Source organism: Callithrix jacchus, chromosome 3, assembly GCF_049354715.1.
Source record: "Callithrix jacchus isolate 240 chromosome 3, calJac240_pri, whole genome shotgun sequence".
NCBI classification, from domain to species: Eukaryota; Metazoa; Chordata; class Mammalia; order Primates; family Cebidae; genus Callithrix; species Callithrix jacchus.
Window position 1 is genome coordinate 121,382,952 of NC_133504.1, and position 18,587 is coordinate 121,401,538.

The 18,587-nt window shown below is 41.4% G+C and overlaps 1 protein-coding gene and 1 pseudogene across 4 annotated transcripts in view; both read right to left on the minus strand.

The window, feature by feature from the left end:
• Window positions 1-18,587, minus strand: part of SHROOM3 (shroom family member 3) — a 371,721-nt gene that overhangs the window by 116,308 nt on the left and 236,826 nt on the right. The window lies entirely within an intron of this gene.
• LOC144581807 (small ubiquitin-related modifier 2 pseudogene) lies at window positions 4,819-5,372 on the minus strand (annotated as a pseudogene).

Consider the following 18,587-nt stretch of genomic DNA (forward strand, 5'->3'; position numbering starts at 1 on the left):
TGTGAATATACTTCACACTACTGAATTGCATGCTTAGAAGTAATGAAGGTGATAAATTTTATGTATTTTTCATCACAATTAAAAAAATTTTAAACAAAAAACACAGTAAAGAACAAGTATAAAAAAGAAGAAAATAGCCAAATTCATTCTGAAGAGGAAAATACACTATTGCTCAACTTGGCTGCTATTTAAACCCCACTGCACTCCTCCACCCTGCCTTTTTTCTCTCAGCAAGCTGCCTAGCAGTTTACCTTAAAGATCCTTTCTCTGTGTGTAGACAAAAAGGTCAAAAAATAGAAAAATGTAAGACTTTACAGAAGCAGAGAGGAGAACTTTGGATCTTCTTCAGAAAAAAAATATCTTTCTTTCTAAACCATTGGCCAATAAGATTACTTTAAAAATTGCCTTGGTATGATATATAATGACGAATATTATTCTGAATACCCAAATAAGACTATAGTAAGTCCCTACTGCGTGATTCCAACTCAAGTCTGCTAGAGATTCAGAGCTGACAGTTGAAGACAGTCATAGCAACAGGCAAAATGAGAAGCTTAAGGAATCCAACTCAATTTCTTTTCCCATTACCTGGGCTACATACCCACCCTCACCCCATCCCACTTTTTCTTTCTTATCTAGTGGGGAGTCTAAGCTGTTTAAATCAACTGATTTAATTTGGGAAGGGACTTTAAAAAAATCTGGCCTAGTTTTGAGTTTGTTTTTCAAATGGGGTGTTTCTTGATCATATTGACAAACAGCAAATGTTTTGATTTATGCTTCCTTAAGTTTGCAAATCTGGGGGGAAGAGAACGTTTTTAAGGGCAATGAGGCAGAATCTTCTTAATGCAAGAAGAATTTTTTTTAATCAAATTAAGACGCATGTATGCTTTATAAAATGGTGAAATAAAAGCTTTTCTTTGGGGAGTAAGTAAGTTTCAGGTCAACATGCCACACAGTTAAATAAGCTGGTGAGCAGAGTGAAACAGGGTATTCTTTTTTTGGTCCCTAATTTGAAGTAACAGAATAATTTCCAGTAAAAAGAATTTAATTAAAACATTTAAGATATATGCCTGCTGAAGCAATATACTTAATGCCAACAGTAGGGATAGAATTATTTTCTAGTTTTCTTTTTTCTCTGAAAATGTATATTACCTTAGTTTCTTTTAGCCAAGTGACCTTAGCACTTTGTATGTATATCACTCCATTGATAATCTCATTTACAGAATTAGACCAGAAAATCTTAATATGGTTTTTTTGCTATGTTCATTTTTTTTTAGAGTGATAAATCATCTTGACTTTCTTTCTCACTGTGTCCTTCATGGAAATTGTATATAAAGCTCCTGTTTCCTAACTCTGAGAAACACCCTTTCCCTTAAATATGGGGGCCATAAGTAACAAAAGTCAATGCAGGTCGAGCTTTAGTTACTTATCCCTAATCCAAAAATCTGAAATCCAAACTGCTCCAAAATCTGAAACTTTGAACACTGATATAATGCTCAAAGGAAATTTCACTGGAACACTTTGGATTTTGGATTTTTGGGTTAGGGATGCTCAACTGGTAAATATATAATACAAACATATCAAAATCTGCCCCCCACCAAAAAAAAAATACCTGAAATCCAAAACACTTCCAGTCCCTGGCATGTAAGATAAGAGATACTCAACCTGTATTGGCTCAACCAGTCCCTCTTTGGATGTTTCTTTCTGAGTGCTCATTCACCTAACATGTTTTATTAATATGTTTTATTGTACATCTCTTTTCCATGGGCACTGTGTGATGAAATCTGTCTGGCAGGCTGGGGAACTACAGAAAGGCCCCCTAAACTGGAACTAAGGGATTACAAAAGGATTCTAAACTGAGATATAGAGATTAAATGGGAGTTAGGTTACCAAAGAGAATGAAGAAGGCTGGCAGACCCAGGAAAAAGATGACGCCGGTATGGAGGGAGGAGAGCACAAAAGAAAAGGCAGCTACAGTTGGCACACACAGCCTGGGCACAAAGGCCCAGCAGGCTCCAGATACATAGCTACAGTCAGGTCCTGGTTAGGAGTTTGAAGTTTATCCAAAAGGCAACTGGAAGTCATTGGAAGTTCTTAAGCAGAGGGATGGGATCAGATTTGCCTTCTTGAAAGATCATTATGGTTGTAATGGCTACTGATGGAATGGGGCAAAGCCAGAGGTAGGGAGACTAGTTAGGGCACAGCCATGGGAGTACAACCTGGAGGTGATGCCTGGTACATAGTAGGTGGTCAAATGTTTGTTGAACAAACAAACAAATAGGCCGAACTAGGGTAATAGCAGAGGGGATTAAAGGAGAGGTGAGGATAGGGAGAAAAGTCAGAAAGTGAAGTGGATAGGTCTTGTTAATCTTTCTTGAAACTCTTTTATTTATTTATTTATTTATTTATTTATTTATTTATTTATTTAGATACACGGTCTCACTCTGTCGCCCAGCCTGGACTGCAGTGGCATGATCTCAGCTCATTGCAACCTCCCAGGCCCAAGTGATCCTCCTCTCTCAATCTCCCAAGTAGCTGAGACCACAGGCATATACCACCGTGCTCAGCTAATTTTTGTATTTTTAGTAGAGGTAGGGTTTTGCCATGTTGCCCAGGCTAATCTCAAGCTCCTGGGATCAAGATCCACCCACCTCGGCCTCCCAAAATTACAGGTTACAGGTGTGTGCCACTGCACCTAGCCAAAATCTCTTTCTTGATTTATACAGTTATGCCCTTTGCTTTTCTTTCTATAATAAATCTGCTTGAGCCGGGCGTGGAGGCTCATGCCTATAATCCCAGCACTTTGGGCGGCTAAGGCAGGCAGATCACCTGAGGTCGGCAGTTAGAGACCAACCTGATCAACATAGAGAAATTCTATCTCTACAGAAAAACACAAGATTAGCCGGGCGTGGTGGCGCACACCTGTAATCCCAGCTACTTGGGAGGCTGAGGCAGGAGAATCACTTGAACCCGGGAGGCAGAGGTTTCAGTGAGCCAAGATCGTGCCATAGCACTCTAGCCTGGGCAAAAAGAGAGAAACTGTCTCAAAAAAAAAAAAAAAAAAGAAAAGAAAAAGTTCTTTTTGACTCAATATAAAATATCTAAGTTATTTTTCAAATAAAATGCCTTTTTTAAGAAAAGTATACAATTCAATAATTTTTAGTAAATGTATAGAATTTTGCAACCATCACCATAATCTAGGATATTTTCATCACCCCCAAAATTCCCTCAGGCCCAATCCCTGCTCCCACCCCTAACCCAGCATCACTGATCTCCTTTTCGTCTCTATAGATTTTCCTTTTCTAGATATTCACATAACTTGAATCACAATATGTAATCTTTTGTGTCTGGCTTCCTTTACTTAGCATAATGTTTTTGAGGTCCATCCATATTGTAGCATGTTTCAATAGTTAATTCCTGTTTCTTGTAGAATAGTATTCTATTCTAAATACATTTCATTTATCCATTTACAAGTTGATGAACACTTGGATTATTCCCACATTTGGTCTATGAAGAATAATTCTGCTTTAAACATTTGTGTGAAAGTCTTAGAGTGGACAGACAGAGGCCTTGTTAATTTTTATTAGATGTGGGAGGTTGTGAGAAAAACAAAAGGGGCAAAGAAGATGCCCAGATTTCAAGCTTTGCAACTGATGGGTGATGATACGTAATTCACAGAAATGGGGAAGACTAGAAGGAGAGCAGCTTTGATGAGAAAGGTGACCTCAGTTTGGTGGAAGTGCCTATGAGATACGGTGTGTGTGTGCCCACTTGACAGGTAGGCACATGGATGTGGAACCTTAGTTTCCTTAAAACAGCTAACAAAGTTAGGCCCATTTTTGAGCAGCATGTCCCATGTTTAAGATACATTCCTCAGGCATAATAAAAGCAATTCTCTGTGACTTAGGCTCTTCTCTATATAAGTCTGACCAAAGAGAAATTCATGTAATATCCCACATACTCGTTTTGGTTTGCACAACAATCTTTTTTTTTTTTCATTTTAAGCAAAAAAAAAAATTATTTAAACAAGATACTTGAAGGGAAAAGTATCTAGGATTCTTTTCTCTTTTCCCTTTCTTTTCCCCCTTTTCCCCTTTCCTTTCCCCCTTACCCCTTTCCTTTTGAGACAGAGTCTTGCTTTGTCACCCAGGCTGGAGTGCAATGGCGTGATCTCGGCTCACTGCAACCTCCACCTCCTAGGTTTAAGCAGTTCTTCTGCTTCAGCCTCCTGAGTAGCTAAGATTACAGGCATGTGCCACCATGCCCAGCTAATTTTCATATTTTTAGTAGAGACAGGGTTTCACCATGTCGGCCAGGCTGGTCTCAAACTCCTGGCTTCAAATGATCTGCCTGCCTCAGCCTCCCAAAGTGCTAGGATTATAGGCATGAACCACTGAACCCAGACATACAATTCTTTTGCTTTGTTTTGTTTTAGAGTAATTTATCCCTATTTAAACACAGATTGCCCTATATGTAACAGCTACATACAAAAAAGTTATAAAATTGTCCTTGGTTTTACAATGATAAATGAAGAACATTAAAATTCTCCAATTGGACAAGGTGTGTAAGGCGTTTTATGTTGTTGTTTTTGTTTAAACAGTGAGAGCAAAATAACTTACTGGAATATAAAGATAAGAGCTCAATGAGCATGACACTAATGGAGAAAGGGGGTATTTTCACAGAATCAGTATTTTTCCCTGTCTCGTCTCTATGTGATGTCAATCAAAACATACCATTGGCTGTTTAGATTTTTAAAAATACAATATGCTTGTGCACATATACCAGTTACTATATGTACCGTAAAGGAATGGGGAAGGGGAAATGAAATAATAGAGAAAACTATACTATAGTAGTCAGGATGTAGTAGAACCAAATTTCAGTTTTCTCATTGAAAATGTCATCTTGGTCTGAAAAGAACAGAGTTCTAGAGTAATGAAGCAAGTTCCCTTCTCAGTAGACACCTCCCATCTGCTGTTAGAACACATCAATTGTATCTTCAGCCTCCATTTCCAACTGTACAGGTGTGTCTGTTTCATTGATAGGTTGCCTGTCAAATCAAAATCTGATCTGCCTCACTGACAATCCCTGACAATTGCTGTCATTCACAATAGGCTTTCATTCCTTGACTAAGTGATGTATGCCTCTTAATGTTAAACTGCACCACAGAACCATCCTGCCCCATCACCTTCAAATTAATATGATCATTGATCTGTCTTGACTCCTTCCATGGGCTTTTGATTGGCCATGGTGAGCACCCGAGTCTCCTCAGCCTCTGCTTCACAAAAGAGGTACCAGGTCTTCACCAGGAGCTGCAGAAGGAGGCAGCAGCCGTGGACGAGGGAGAGGGAGTGCGATTGTTTGCTCCCTCCCCCAACCCTATGTGCACCTGCACAATAACTTTAATAACATCTTCTATTTGCTAAGCATTTCCCCTTTAAAAAAAATTGTTGTAGGGCCGGGCGCAGTGGCTCACGCCTGTAATCCCTGCACTTTGGAAGGCCGAGGCGGATGGATCACGAGGTCAAGAGATGAGACCATCGTGAAACCCCGTCTCTACTAAAAATACAAAAAATTAGCTGGGCATGGTGGCGCGTGCCTGTAATCCCAGCTACTCATGAGGCTGAGGCAGGAGAATTGCCTGAACGCAGGAGGCGGAGGTTGCGGTGAGCCAAGATCGCGCCATTGCACTCCAGCCTGGGTAACAAGAGCGAAACTCCGTCTCAAAAAAAAAAAAAAATTGTTGTAAAGAATACATAACAGGCTGGGCATGATGGCTCATGCCTGCAATCCTAGTACTTTCGGAGGCTGAGGAGGAAGAATCACTTGAGTCCCTGAGTTGAAGATGAGCAACAGAATGAGACCTTGTTTCCACAAAAAAAAATAATTTAAAAATTAGCTGGGCATGATGGTGCATGCCTGCAGTCCCAGCTACACAGGGGGTTGAGGTGGGAGGATTGCTGGAGCCCTGGAGGTTGAGGCTGCAGTGAGCTGTGATCATACCACTGCATCCAGCATGGGTGACAGAGCGAGATCCTATCTCAAAAACAAACAAGCAAAAAAACCAGCCTCCATAACATAAAATGAACCAGCTTAATCACATGTAAGCATATAGTCCGGGAGTATTAAGTACATTCATGTTGTTGTACAACCATCACCAACATTCATCCACAGAACTCTTTTTCTCTTGTAAAACTGAAACTCTGAACTCATGGAACAGTAATTGTCCAATCCTCCCATTCCCCAGCCCCTGCCAATTACCATTCTACTTTCCGTTTCTATGAATTTGACTATTCTAGGTACCTTGTATAAGTAGAATTACACTGTAATTGTCCTTTTGTGACTGGCTTATTTCACTTAGCATAATATCCCCAAAATTCATCTATGCCATCTTCTATAGCATGATTTCATTCCTTTTTAAGGCGGAATAATAGGCCACTGAATATTTTACCACAGTTTGTTTATTTATTCATCGCTCTGGGGACACTTGGGTTCCTTCCCCCTTTTGGCTATCGTGACTGATGCTGCTATCAGCATGGGAATGCAAATATCTCTTTGAGTCCCTGCTTGCTCTGCATTTCCTTTTAAGAAATTAAGATGTAAGAATTGAAAGATCTTTCTCATACTTCATATAATATCATCTCACATTCTCGTTTTGGTTTGCATGACAATTTTAATAACATCTGTTTGCTTAGCATTTCCTCTTTTTAAAAAAATGCTGTAAAGAATACATAACAGGCTGGGCATGATGGCTTATGCCTGTAATCCCAGCACTTCGGGAGGCTGAGGAGGGAGAATTGTTTGAGCCCACGAGTTCAAGAGCAGCTGAGGCAACAGAGTGAGATCTTGTTTCTATAAAAAATAATTTAAAATTTAGTTGGGCATGATGGTGTATGCTTGTAGTCTCACCTACTCAGGGGGCTGGGGTAGGAGGACCATTTGAGCACTGGAGGTTGAGGCTGCAGTGAGCTGTGATTACACAGGGCAAGCCATAGTCCATTGATGCATCTGAATAACAGGTAATCACATGAACCAGTCCAAGATTAAAATTGCAAAGCTCCGGCTGCAATGAGTGAGGCCAGAACTTTCTGCAGCTTTGGCACTGGGGTATCACTGGACTTTAACACTAGACCTACAACACAGAAAATTACTCTTTTACTTTTTTAAAGGACTTTAGAGGTACCACCATAAGTCAACAAATACTTCAGCCCCAAATTTTCCTCATAAAAATTTCTTTTTTCCCAGTAATCCATAGGGGTCCCAAAGGTGACCCAGTCTTGTTCTTGTTTGGTTTTGTGATAAAAGTGTTTAGCACTTAAAGATTTCTGTAGTATGCCAGGTCAGGTAGGTCAGTAGTGATGCAGTGGAACTTACCAGGGCAGCGCTTATCAGGGAATGAAGGTATGGCATGGGGTCAGGATGTCACGCCTGATGGCAGAGAGAAAGATTAGACGCACTCCAGCAAGAGTAGAGAGAGGTTTTGAATTTCATGCTACAGAAAAAGGATGCAAGCCAGGTCCTAGCTCCATCAACTTGGATCTGTTTCTCAAAACAACTGTTTTCCACAGATGAACAAACTAGGCAGCTCATGGAAAATACCAGAACAGAGCAATGTTTCTATTCTATCAGGATCATGAGAGACAGATGAAAGTGCCAGGAATCAAGTTAATAAAATCAGTAAGCTTAAATGCCACAAACATCACAAAACACCATTTTAATTGTTGTAGATGTAGCAAAAAGCAGCCAAATCCACAGAACAGTCCAGCACTGCTGGCAAAGCCTTGAATTTCACCACTGCTGGGGCAGGAAATCCATATGGCTCTGGGCTCTCCTCCAGATGACTGGTTCTTCTGACAGTCTAAGTCCAAGTCCAAAGAACTCCTGGAATGCCACAGCTTCCTGGTACACCTTCCCAGGTTCCCCATCCTTAACTGGTATTGAGGGTGCGTCAAGAAATTAAACACAGCTATCAGTGGCAGAGAGATAGGAGATCAAAAACCCATGAATCTCAGCCAGGCCACATGGCATGAGTGAGTATTTCACAGGCAAAGCTGCAGCCAAGTTGTGAGTTGAGGTGGTACCACAATTGGAGGCCTGAGGCACAGGCTAACTTTACTCAAGGGCAGAAGTCCTGTACTATTGTGTACATAAAAAACCCATCCCACCTATTTGTGGATGGTATTGGCAGCTGTGGAGACCCCGGTAAGAACTGTAAAAGCCTTAGAACCCCTTTGAGGTGGAAATCCTTCCCTCCAAGTCAGTGGTTCTCAAGGTTGAAGATACATCTGAATCACCTGGAAGCCTTATTTTACACACACACACACACACACACACACACACACACACACACACGTATATATATATATTTTTAGATGGGGTCTCACTGTGTTGCCCAGGCTGGTTTCAAACTCCTAGGCTCAAGCGATCCGCCCACCTCGGCCTCCCAAAGTGCTAGGATTACAGGCAAAAGCCACTGTGCTGGGCCGCCTGGAAACCTTTAAAACCAAGGCCCAGCCAGAGGTTATGGAAAAGGGAAATGGGGAGTTTTTAGTGCGTAGAGAGTTTCAGTTTTGCAGGATAAGAAAGTTGTCAAGCCCATGTCACAATAACTTTGATATACTTAACATTATTGAACTATACACTTAAAACTGGTTAAGATGACAAATTTAGTGTATGCGCGCGCGCGTGTGTGTGTTTACCACAATAAAACAATGCAACAGTAGCAAAAGCCAAAAGACCCAGAGGCCCAGGACCAACCTCAAATCAACTGAATCAAAAATTCTGAGGATGAATCACAGGCATCGTCATCACCATGATTTCTATTTTAATTGTAGCACAGGCATCATAATTTTTAAAAGCTGCCAAGACCATTGTCATGTGCAGCTAAGATTGAGAATCACAACTATTAATCAATGAAAGATTCTGGCTGCATAAGCTCAAGAAGAATCATCAATTAACAACTGCCTGCATTCATTTCATATGGCTACACAGATGTGTCTCCAAAGAAGTCAGGTTCAGTAAGTCCTTTAGCTGAGAAAGTGGCTTTTCTAAGCCAACTCTTTGACTTCACAATATTAGTTGTTTTATTCACTGAAAGTCGGAACTTTCTGAGGCGTAAGCTAGCACATAAGGAGAGGGATACTTTTTGAAATTACATGAATGCTGACAGCCAGGATTCCATGTGCTAACTGACTATGGGCCCACAGAGAAAGTATTCTTTTAATGAAGCCAGACTTACAGCCAGCAAGTAGTTCACCCACTTTGAAAATCTAGTTTATTATTTTCAACTGCCAGGAAGTGAGAGCCAAACATACTTTGTGTGTATAGGCCAGATAAGAAATTGTTTGAACAGTTAGACAAGGTGTCTCAAAACTACAGCTTGGGGTAAGGCATGTGTCATGACTCAAGTTCCTACAGAGACCAAGAGGGTAAGTGGGGAAAGTGAACCAGCTGGAAGTGTGGCCACCGAAGGCCTCGTGTCCTCTTTAAAGGAACACCCTAATCCAACTATTACACTGCAGAAACTGGGTCCACTGTTACCTGAGCTCCCAACTTTTCAGAAAACTGCTGGACATCTAGATGTTTATGTAAAGTTTTCCAATTTTTAAATATTGAAAATTAATCCAATTAAAAACCAAAGCTTTGCACAGCAGTGCACACTTATAATCCCAGCTACTCGGGAGGCTGAGAGAGGAGGAGGATCACTTTAGCCCAGGAGTTCAGCCTGAGCAACGTAGTGAGACCCCATCTCTAAATCAACAAGAGCAACAACAATCTTTGGGCCAAACAAAGCACTGTTTCCGGACAGACTGGGCTGCTTTACTGCTGGTTATTACCTCTGGTGTACAGCAACAAGGGGACCTGAATTCTAGTCTCTACTTAGCAGGTTGTGTGACTTCACAACCAACTTCTCTGGAATCATCTTGAAAAATAAGAGGCTTATGAGAGTATCTTGAATGTCAGGCTTATGATTACTTATTCTCTATTAGGGAGAAATGCAGGGTGCCCAGGCTGAATGAGATTTCAAGCACACAACCAAGAACTCCTAAGATCTTAGCATCTAAGCCTGTGCCAGACCCACGGGCTCCTTCCCTACCCAGATGGTTTCAAGCTGACAAAACACTTTTTGTGGAAAGATTTAGCCAAATTTTAAAAATTTAAATTTGGAAATACCTATGCATTATTTTAAATAAATATTTCTAGATTTTCAGAGACTTATATGGTGATTTAAATTACCAACATCAGAATCCCTTATAGGATCAGACACTCTCTAGAAGCAAGTACAGATTAGAGTGTAGTAGACAGTTCTAGGCTAGGAATCTAGAGACATGGCTCTCAGCCCATTGCTGACTTTAACCAACACTGTGAACTTCTTTCTTTTGCCTTCCTTCCTTCCTTCCTTCCTTCCTTCCTTCCTTCCTTCCTTCCTTCCTTCCTTCCTTCCCTCCCTCCGTCCCTCCCTCCCTCCCTTTCTCTCTCTCTCTCTCTCTCTTTAAGATAGGGTCTTGCTCTGTTGCCCAGGATGGAGCACAGTGTCGCAATCACAGCTTACTGCAGTCTCCAGCTTCTAGGCTCAAGCAATCATCCTGCCTCAGCCTCTCAAGTAGCTAGAAATACAGGAGTGTAATTATTGAAACTACAGTTGGTATGGTTCTTTAGAAGAAAAATATACATGGATTCTTAAGCAAGTGGATAATGAAAAGTGATGCTGATTTTAGGGCTTCATCGTGGACTGCTATGGTAGGCAGAATTCTAAAGATGGCCAAGATTCCTGTCCCCTAGTTATTCAAACATTGATTGTGAAGGGAAATTGCAGATGCAATTAGAGTCCCAAATCAATGAATCTTAAGATACAGAGATTATCCAATTAGGTTTGGCCCAGTCAGGTGAGCCTTTTAAAAACCAGAGGTTGCCATGCACAGTGGCTCATGACTGTAATCCCAGCACTTTGGGATGCCAAGGCAGGTGGATCACAAGGTCAGGAGATTGAGACAATCCTGGATAACATGGTGAAACCCAATCTCTACTAAAAATACAAAAAATTAGCCAGGTGTGGTGGCACACACCTGTAGTCCCAGCTGCTCAGGAGGCTGAGGCAGGAGAATTGCTTGAAAACAGGAGGTGGAGGTTGCAGGGAGCTGAGATTGCGCCACTGCACTCCAGCCTGTACAACAGAGTGAGACTCTGTCTCAAAAAAAGAAAAAAAAAAAAGCAGAGGTTTAACTCTCCGCCTGGCACTAGAAGAAGAAGGCAAAGAGATTCAAAGCACAAGGGGATTCAATGTGTCGCAGGCTTTAAGATGGGTGTGTGGGGTTCCATGTGAGAAGAAATGCAGGCTGCCTCTAGAGAGCAGCTCTGGGTGAGAGCCAGTAAGGCAACGGGGAATTCATCCTACAACCACAAGAAACTGAATTCAGCCAGCAACCAGAATGAGCTTTGAAGTAGACTCTTCCCTAGAGCTTCCAGATAAGAGCCCAGCTCAGTCTATACCTTGATTTCAGCTTTGTGAGGCCTTAGGTAGAGAACTCAATGGTGCCATGCACAACTGTGACCTAGAGTATTGTGAGCTAATAAATTGATGCTGCTTCAAGACACTACATTTGTGATAATTTGTTATACAGCAATAGAAACCAATACAATTGCCAGCACCAACTGTTGGGAAGATTATGGAACAAAATGGTACCACCCTTTGGAAAATGGTATGGAAAATCAAACACACAGCCACCCTATGATCTAGCATTTTACTCTTAGGTATTTACCAAAGAAAAATGAAAACGCATCTACAAAAATACTTGTACACTAATATCTATAGCAGCTTTATTCATAGTAGCCCCAAACCAGACACAGTCCAAATGTCCATCAGTAGGAGAATGGATAAACAATGAACTATTAATACAAGCAACAACACAGATAAAGTTCAGAAACTTTACAATGAGTGAAAAATACCAACAAAAAAGAGTATATACTGTGTTATATACTCTTTTTATTTAACGAATTTCTAGGATAGAAAAAAACTAATCTTTGGTTAGTGAAATAAATCAGAACTGTAGGTGCCCTGGGGTGCAGAGTGGACTGGAAAGGGGAACAAAGAAACTTTATGTGGTGATGAAAATGGGTTATAGTTTGATAAGAATGTGGATTACACAGGTGACTACATTTGTCAGGATTCATGGAACTGGAATACTAAAGAGTCACACATTTTATATAAATTATCTCTCAAGAAAAATATCTTTAAAAACAAATTAAGCCAGTTGCTGTGGCTCACATTTATAATCCCAGCACTTTGGGAGACTGAGGCAGGAGGATCACTTGAGGCCAAGAGTTCAAGACCAGTTTTGGTAACAGTGAGACCCTATCTTTACAAAAAATAAAAAAGTAAGCAGGCTATGGTGGTACATGCCAGTTGTCCCAGTTACTCAAGAAGCTGAGATGGGAGGATCACTGGAGACCAGGAGTTCAGGGCTGTAGTGAGCTGCGATCATGCTACTGCACTTCAGCCTGGGTGACAGAGTGAGACTCTGTCTCAAAAAAACAAACAACCACCCACAAATAAAAAAATAATAATTCATCAAGCCAGGTGCAGTGGCTCATACCTATAATCCCAGCATTTAGGAGGCCAAGGTGGGTGGATCACCTGAGGTCAGGAGTTTGAGACCAGCCTGGTTAACATGGTGAAACCCTTTCTCTACCAAAAATTGAAAAAGTAGCTGGGCATGGTGGCAGGCATCTGTAATCCCAGCTACTTGGGAGGCTGAGGCAGAAGAATCACTTGAACCTGGGAGGCGGAGGTTGCAGTGAGTTGAGATGGTGCCATTACACTCCAGCCTGGGCAAGAGAGCAAAACTCCATCGCAAATAAATAATTAATTAAAATAAATTTAAAAATAATAATTCAATCAGTATGTGACAGACTAGTTATCACTGAGGTGTTGATGATTCTCTCCAAGGGGTATTTAAAAACAGACAAGGTAAGAATTAACTCAAATGGATGAGCCCCTCATAGACTGATATGGGATCTTAAGCAGTTGGGTGAAAGATTTTTGGGCAGTGAGACCTCTACAGAGGACCTCAAATCACTCTATGCACTTAACCAGATAGTCCTGCAAAGGGCTCCTTGTGCATTTATTCTATACCCAAGTACAAATTGCTAAAAGATGAATGGTGAAGATGCTGATGGTGCTGGAGCTTTGCAAGCAAGATGGGCTCTGGAGGGGACTGGGGTGCACAGAGGCGGGTGGCAGTGCCCTGACATATGTGAGAGGTACGTGTGAAATGGGGAGGGGCAGTTAGCTTCACACTCTTGAGTCTGGTGGCCTCTGTGTGATACCCAGCATCTGAGCACAGTCTCTGAAGTACCCCTGCCCAACTTCATTCTTGGTTTCTTTAGCATATGCATATTTTAGATGGGTTGCTTCAGTCAAAATGAACTCATTTTTTCTTATTTTGTTAAAAAGGCTTCTCAGGTAGGGCGCAGTGGCTCATACCTGTAATCTCAGCACTTTGGGAGACTGGGGAGGGTGGATCACCTGAGGTCAGGAGTTGCAGACCAGCCTGGCCAACATGACAAAACTGCATTCCTACTAAAAATGCAAAAATTAGCCAGGCATGGTGGCACACACCTGTAGTCCCAGCTACTTTGGAGACTGAAGCAGGAGAATGGTTTGAACCTGGGAGGCGGAGGTTGCAGTGAGCCAATATCATGCCATAGCACTCCAGCCTGGGTAACAGAGTGAGACTCCATCTCATAAATAAATAAATAAACAAATAAAGCTTCTCAAAGCCCACGGCAACATCACTAGAGTCCTGATTTATTCTTTGGTGTTGTTACATATATGTAAGAATTTCAAGGAAAGCCAACAATTATAGGCTAAAATCTCAGTTTGTCTAACATGTGGCTCTAAACCCGAATGACCAATATGAGAAGTGATGTTTTAAACTGTGGGTGCCACTTTTTCCAAAGGGATCCAAATGGCTAGGTGGTGGGGGAGTAGGGGAGTAAAGAACTCAGTCACCGGGCCTGCCCTCTTGGCAAGGTGCCTGGAGTCTGCTGTTGACTTCTGCCTGTAAGTGGGGAGTGATCGATGCTCTTGAGCCTCTGCAGCAAGGAAGAGTTCGTTTACATCGGAAGCTGCTTCGAGGGAGAGGAGAGGTGGCTGAAGGATGGGCCTGGAGTATTCACAATGAGGGTTCCAATGAGATCATTTAATCAGAGGGGACACCAGAACCAAGCTTTCCTGCTAGAGGGCCAACCGAGAAGGAAGAATGGGATCTGAATGAGATCCATTTTTAGATTAGCCATTTTTTTTTTGGCTTGTTTAATCATAACAGTGATTTGAAAAGGCTTTACCAGTGAGTCAGTGGTGGATTTTACAATAATTAGTTACAAATTCCCTAATTGTTTCCAAAAAAAGATTTACTATGAAATGATACAAAGTGCAATTGAATCTTTGGGTTTTCTTTTTGTATGTGTTAGGTATCTGATGTGTCAGTTTTGCAAACTACTTGGTTTTGATATTGAAAAAAGTTTGCTATTTTGGCTTCCAGTTGAACTGACACTATTCACCTGTTTATCATCTATCCAAAGGTACCTATGGTAGTCACTACTTGGATCCTACCAAGCACACAAGTGGGCACACACACACACACACACACACACACACACGGGGCTTTGGAAGGGTAGCATCCTGCAGGAATGCTTGATGTAACACTTACCACACTATGACATATGAGTCACTGTTCCTACTCTGTATCCCTCACTTGACAGTGAGGCTCTGGACGGTATGAAACAGTTTGTCTATTTTATCCTCCAATCTTAATGCTTAACAGAGTATCTGACACATAGTAGGCGAAAATAATTATTTTTAGTCTTGCTATTTCCTGTTATGTTCTTTATGGAGATGACAGCCAGCAATGCAAATCTATTTCTACTTAAAGATGCTGACTCATTGCTCAATCTCTCACATCCAGCCACATAGACTTTCCTTTGATTTTCCATTTTTAGAACCTCTCCTGGGGGTTTCCAGAAAGGAAGCAGGAATTTCTGTAATTATTTAGTTAATTCCAACTAGAGCAGCAAATATAAGTCACCAAGGCTTGAGGTTTGAAACCCTGGGATTTGGTGTTCAGCTTCACATCCTCACAGTCAGTTGGATGCTGAGCAGGTCTGATCTGTACTTTCCTAATTTTCACAATTGTTGTGGGAAGTTATTATAAAATGTATGGAAAAGCCCTTTGGTAACTACAAAGCTGGTATTGCTATCAACTTCACTTTGTCAGTCTGGAAAAGTCCAGTGGCAAAGTGATTTGCCCTGGCTTATGCATTCAATAGCACATCTAGAGCTCAATCCAATGGTTTCCCAACAGCCTAATGAATGTACTACACTCCACGGAGAGGACCAGTTCCAGGATTGTCTCCAAATGACCAGAAGGCAACACCCAGCTGGTGCTGATCTTAGAACATGTATCCTTTGGAAGAGTCCTGAAACCAGCCCAGTCTTCAGGGGACCAGCTGTTGATCACTGGCTTGTCTTACATGGGCCCAGAGACAGTTTGTTCTCTTTGTATCTTTATATCAGAAAATCCAACAGTCGCAGAGCAGAGAAGCAGGTTTTTTCTATAGATAGCATTAACAGGCAGGCCAATGGATGTCACTGTTGCACCACAGAAACCAAACCTCAACTCCTACCGCCACCTCCCCGCCCTCTGCCCCCCAGCCCTGTGCCCCCCAACAGCAGCACCCTCACTATTTCGGAACTTTAGGAGAACAAAGCACACTTTGAACCAAAAGAAAACAATGATAAATAAGTAATTGATATTCCACTTAAAATTTTTAGAGCTAGTAATGAACAGGCATATTCAGGGACACATTAAGGCAAATAGCTTTGAATATCATTGATGGCTATAAATGAGTGTATATGTCACTTAACAGGAGGAAAGGTCACAAAATGAATCAAACCAGGTCTTTTAAATTCAAATACTGTGTTTCTTTCACCCTGGCTCTCACAATGTTCAAAATTATTTTAGAAAATTTGTTGATACGTAGATTAAGACTTCTCATCATCTATCAATGGCCGTGCATGACTGTTTTGGAAAGAACCTTGAATGCTCAAACTAGCATAATGATCAAATGAATATGTATATGTATTGAGCACCAACTTCGTGCCAGGAACTGGGTTTGACTTTTCACAACTCTTGAAGGTAAGATGATTATTTCCATTTTTCATACGGGTTCAGCAAGAATAAGTGATGGTAAGAGACAGAACATTGGTGCAGATCCAGGTCTACTGGCCTGCAAAACCCTGTTAGGATATGCGCCCATTCAGTTCAAGCCTTCTTTGACATCCCACTGCATGTGCCTCACTGGAGATACTACAATGAATGCAAACCATCTCCAGTCTCAAAAGTTTAAGGTCTTTAACAGACAATTATATTACAATTGAGTGAGAACAGCTTTTGCCACGTGCTGTGCAACTCAGTGAGAGTTAGAAAGGGTCTAAAAAGCAAGTAACATTGACACTGAGATACGAAGAGTGAATAAAATATGGCAGGCAAAGAAAAATATAGTTCAAGGGCATTTAACATGGAGGAATATCCAGTGTCTAGGTAAGAAGTGGAGAAACATTATACATTAAATACTTGTAATTTAACTTCAGAGAAGGCTTTTTTTTTTTTTTTTAAGACGGAGTTTCGCTCTTGTTATCCAGGCTGGAGTGCAATGGCGCGATCTCGGCTCACCGCAACCTCCGCCTCCTGGGTTCAGGCAATTCTCCTGCCTCAGCCTCCTGAGTAGCTGGGATTACAGGCACGTGCCACCATGCCCAGCTGATTTTTTGTATTTTTAGTAGAGACAGGGTTTCACCATGTTGACCAGGATGGTCTCGATCTCTTGACCTCGTGATCCACCCGCCACATTCTCCCAAAGTGCTGGGATTAGAGGCTGGAGCCACCGCGCCCAGCCCAGAGAAGACTTTTTTTGAGGAGCAATCTGATTTTTTAAATTGGGCTGGGTGTGAACTATTATTATTAATAACCTTCTGCCAAGCAGTAATTCCTGTGAAGAACCACAGTACAAAATTCTGCTTACACTATGGGATGGAAAGTCAAGCCTTGTCTTGGGAATGGTGAGGGGGTCCTGGTAACAACAAATGCACTAAAAATATTTCCATGAGCTTCCTTGTAGCTGGAACTGAAGCAGGAGCAGAAGGAATAAAAAATGAGGAACTCCTTGCCAGCTGTCCTGGTGCACTCACCAGGCCCGAGTCCCTGACTCTAGACCAAGCAATCTCTGATACAGCAGGGTAAGAGCAGGCCATAGCAGAATGGTCCATATGAGTCTCAAATTTCATGAAAACAAAATTGTGACTGACTGTCTACTTTCTCGTCTAATATAAAACCTCACATGCACAGATAACAGATGTAAGCAGCTATATAACTGGGGTACTGGGAATCCTTTTCTATCCAAGACCAGAACTCACTCTCCCAGCAGTGAGAAGGAAGGTGATCCTGAGAGATATATATCAGTGACATTCCCTGGCAATTCCTACAGTCTTTGGAGCCGTCGCAGGTCACAGGCTATAATCATTCTTGAAATTTCTGACGACGAGAACTGTCACTGCTGTCAGACAGGCTTAACTGGCCTTTTTGGACACTTACTTAAAATATTAGTAAATTGGCAGCTAATCCTACACTGTTGTATCTTGTTTTTTTCTTGGAGCTTTGAAGTCTGGACTTGGAGACAGAAAGGTTAAGGGAGCAACCCTAGAGAGAAGTAACACAGGAATTTCTTTGTGTTTATTTTAACAATATCCACAAGTTTCCACCTTTAGCCCAGTGACATTTCTCCCTTTTTTCCTGCCCAACAGTCTTTCTTGGTCTTGGTCACATTTGATATATCTGGATAGAAATGACAATAGGACTGAAGGTCCTTTTATTGACCCAGAATGTAATGGTGAGGCTAAAAATATATAAATGACTGAATGATTTAACAAGTATTTGCTCTATCTGTGTCCTTAGCTCTGTCTGAAGAGAACATGGTGAGTGATTAAACAAAGAGGCAGAACAATGGACTGTGGGACCTCGAGACTTCACCTGTAGCTACAGGAACCTGCGAAGAGACTAAAGCTGTGCTCAGGTGGGGGATATTTGCATGTAATATTGGATAAGCTGTTTATTTTTCCCCTCATGCATTCTAATTTGAAATACATGAAAATGATATGTAAATATATTAGTATAATTTTCATTAAAATCATTCCTTTCTTCAACAAATACTGAGCACCTGCCAAGCATAAAGGCCAACAGTAAGCAAGTCGACTACTTTCTGAATGATTCATTTTCACCACTTTAATCCACACTTACCCAAAGCCACATGGCTTGACGGACTGGAAGTCAGATAGTCAAACAGATCTCAAATCCTGGCTTCTCTACTCAATAGCTGTGTGACTTTGGGCTAAGCCCTTTCCCCTTTGAGCCTCAATTTTATCATTTGCACAATAGGAATAATAAATTAACATGATAACATAATACAATCATTACCCTCACTCTATATTTCCTATAGGATAGACAATGACAGTGGCACCCAGTGACAACTGTGAGAAT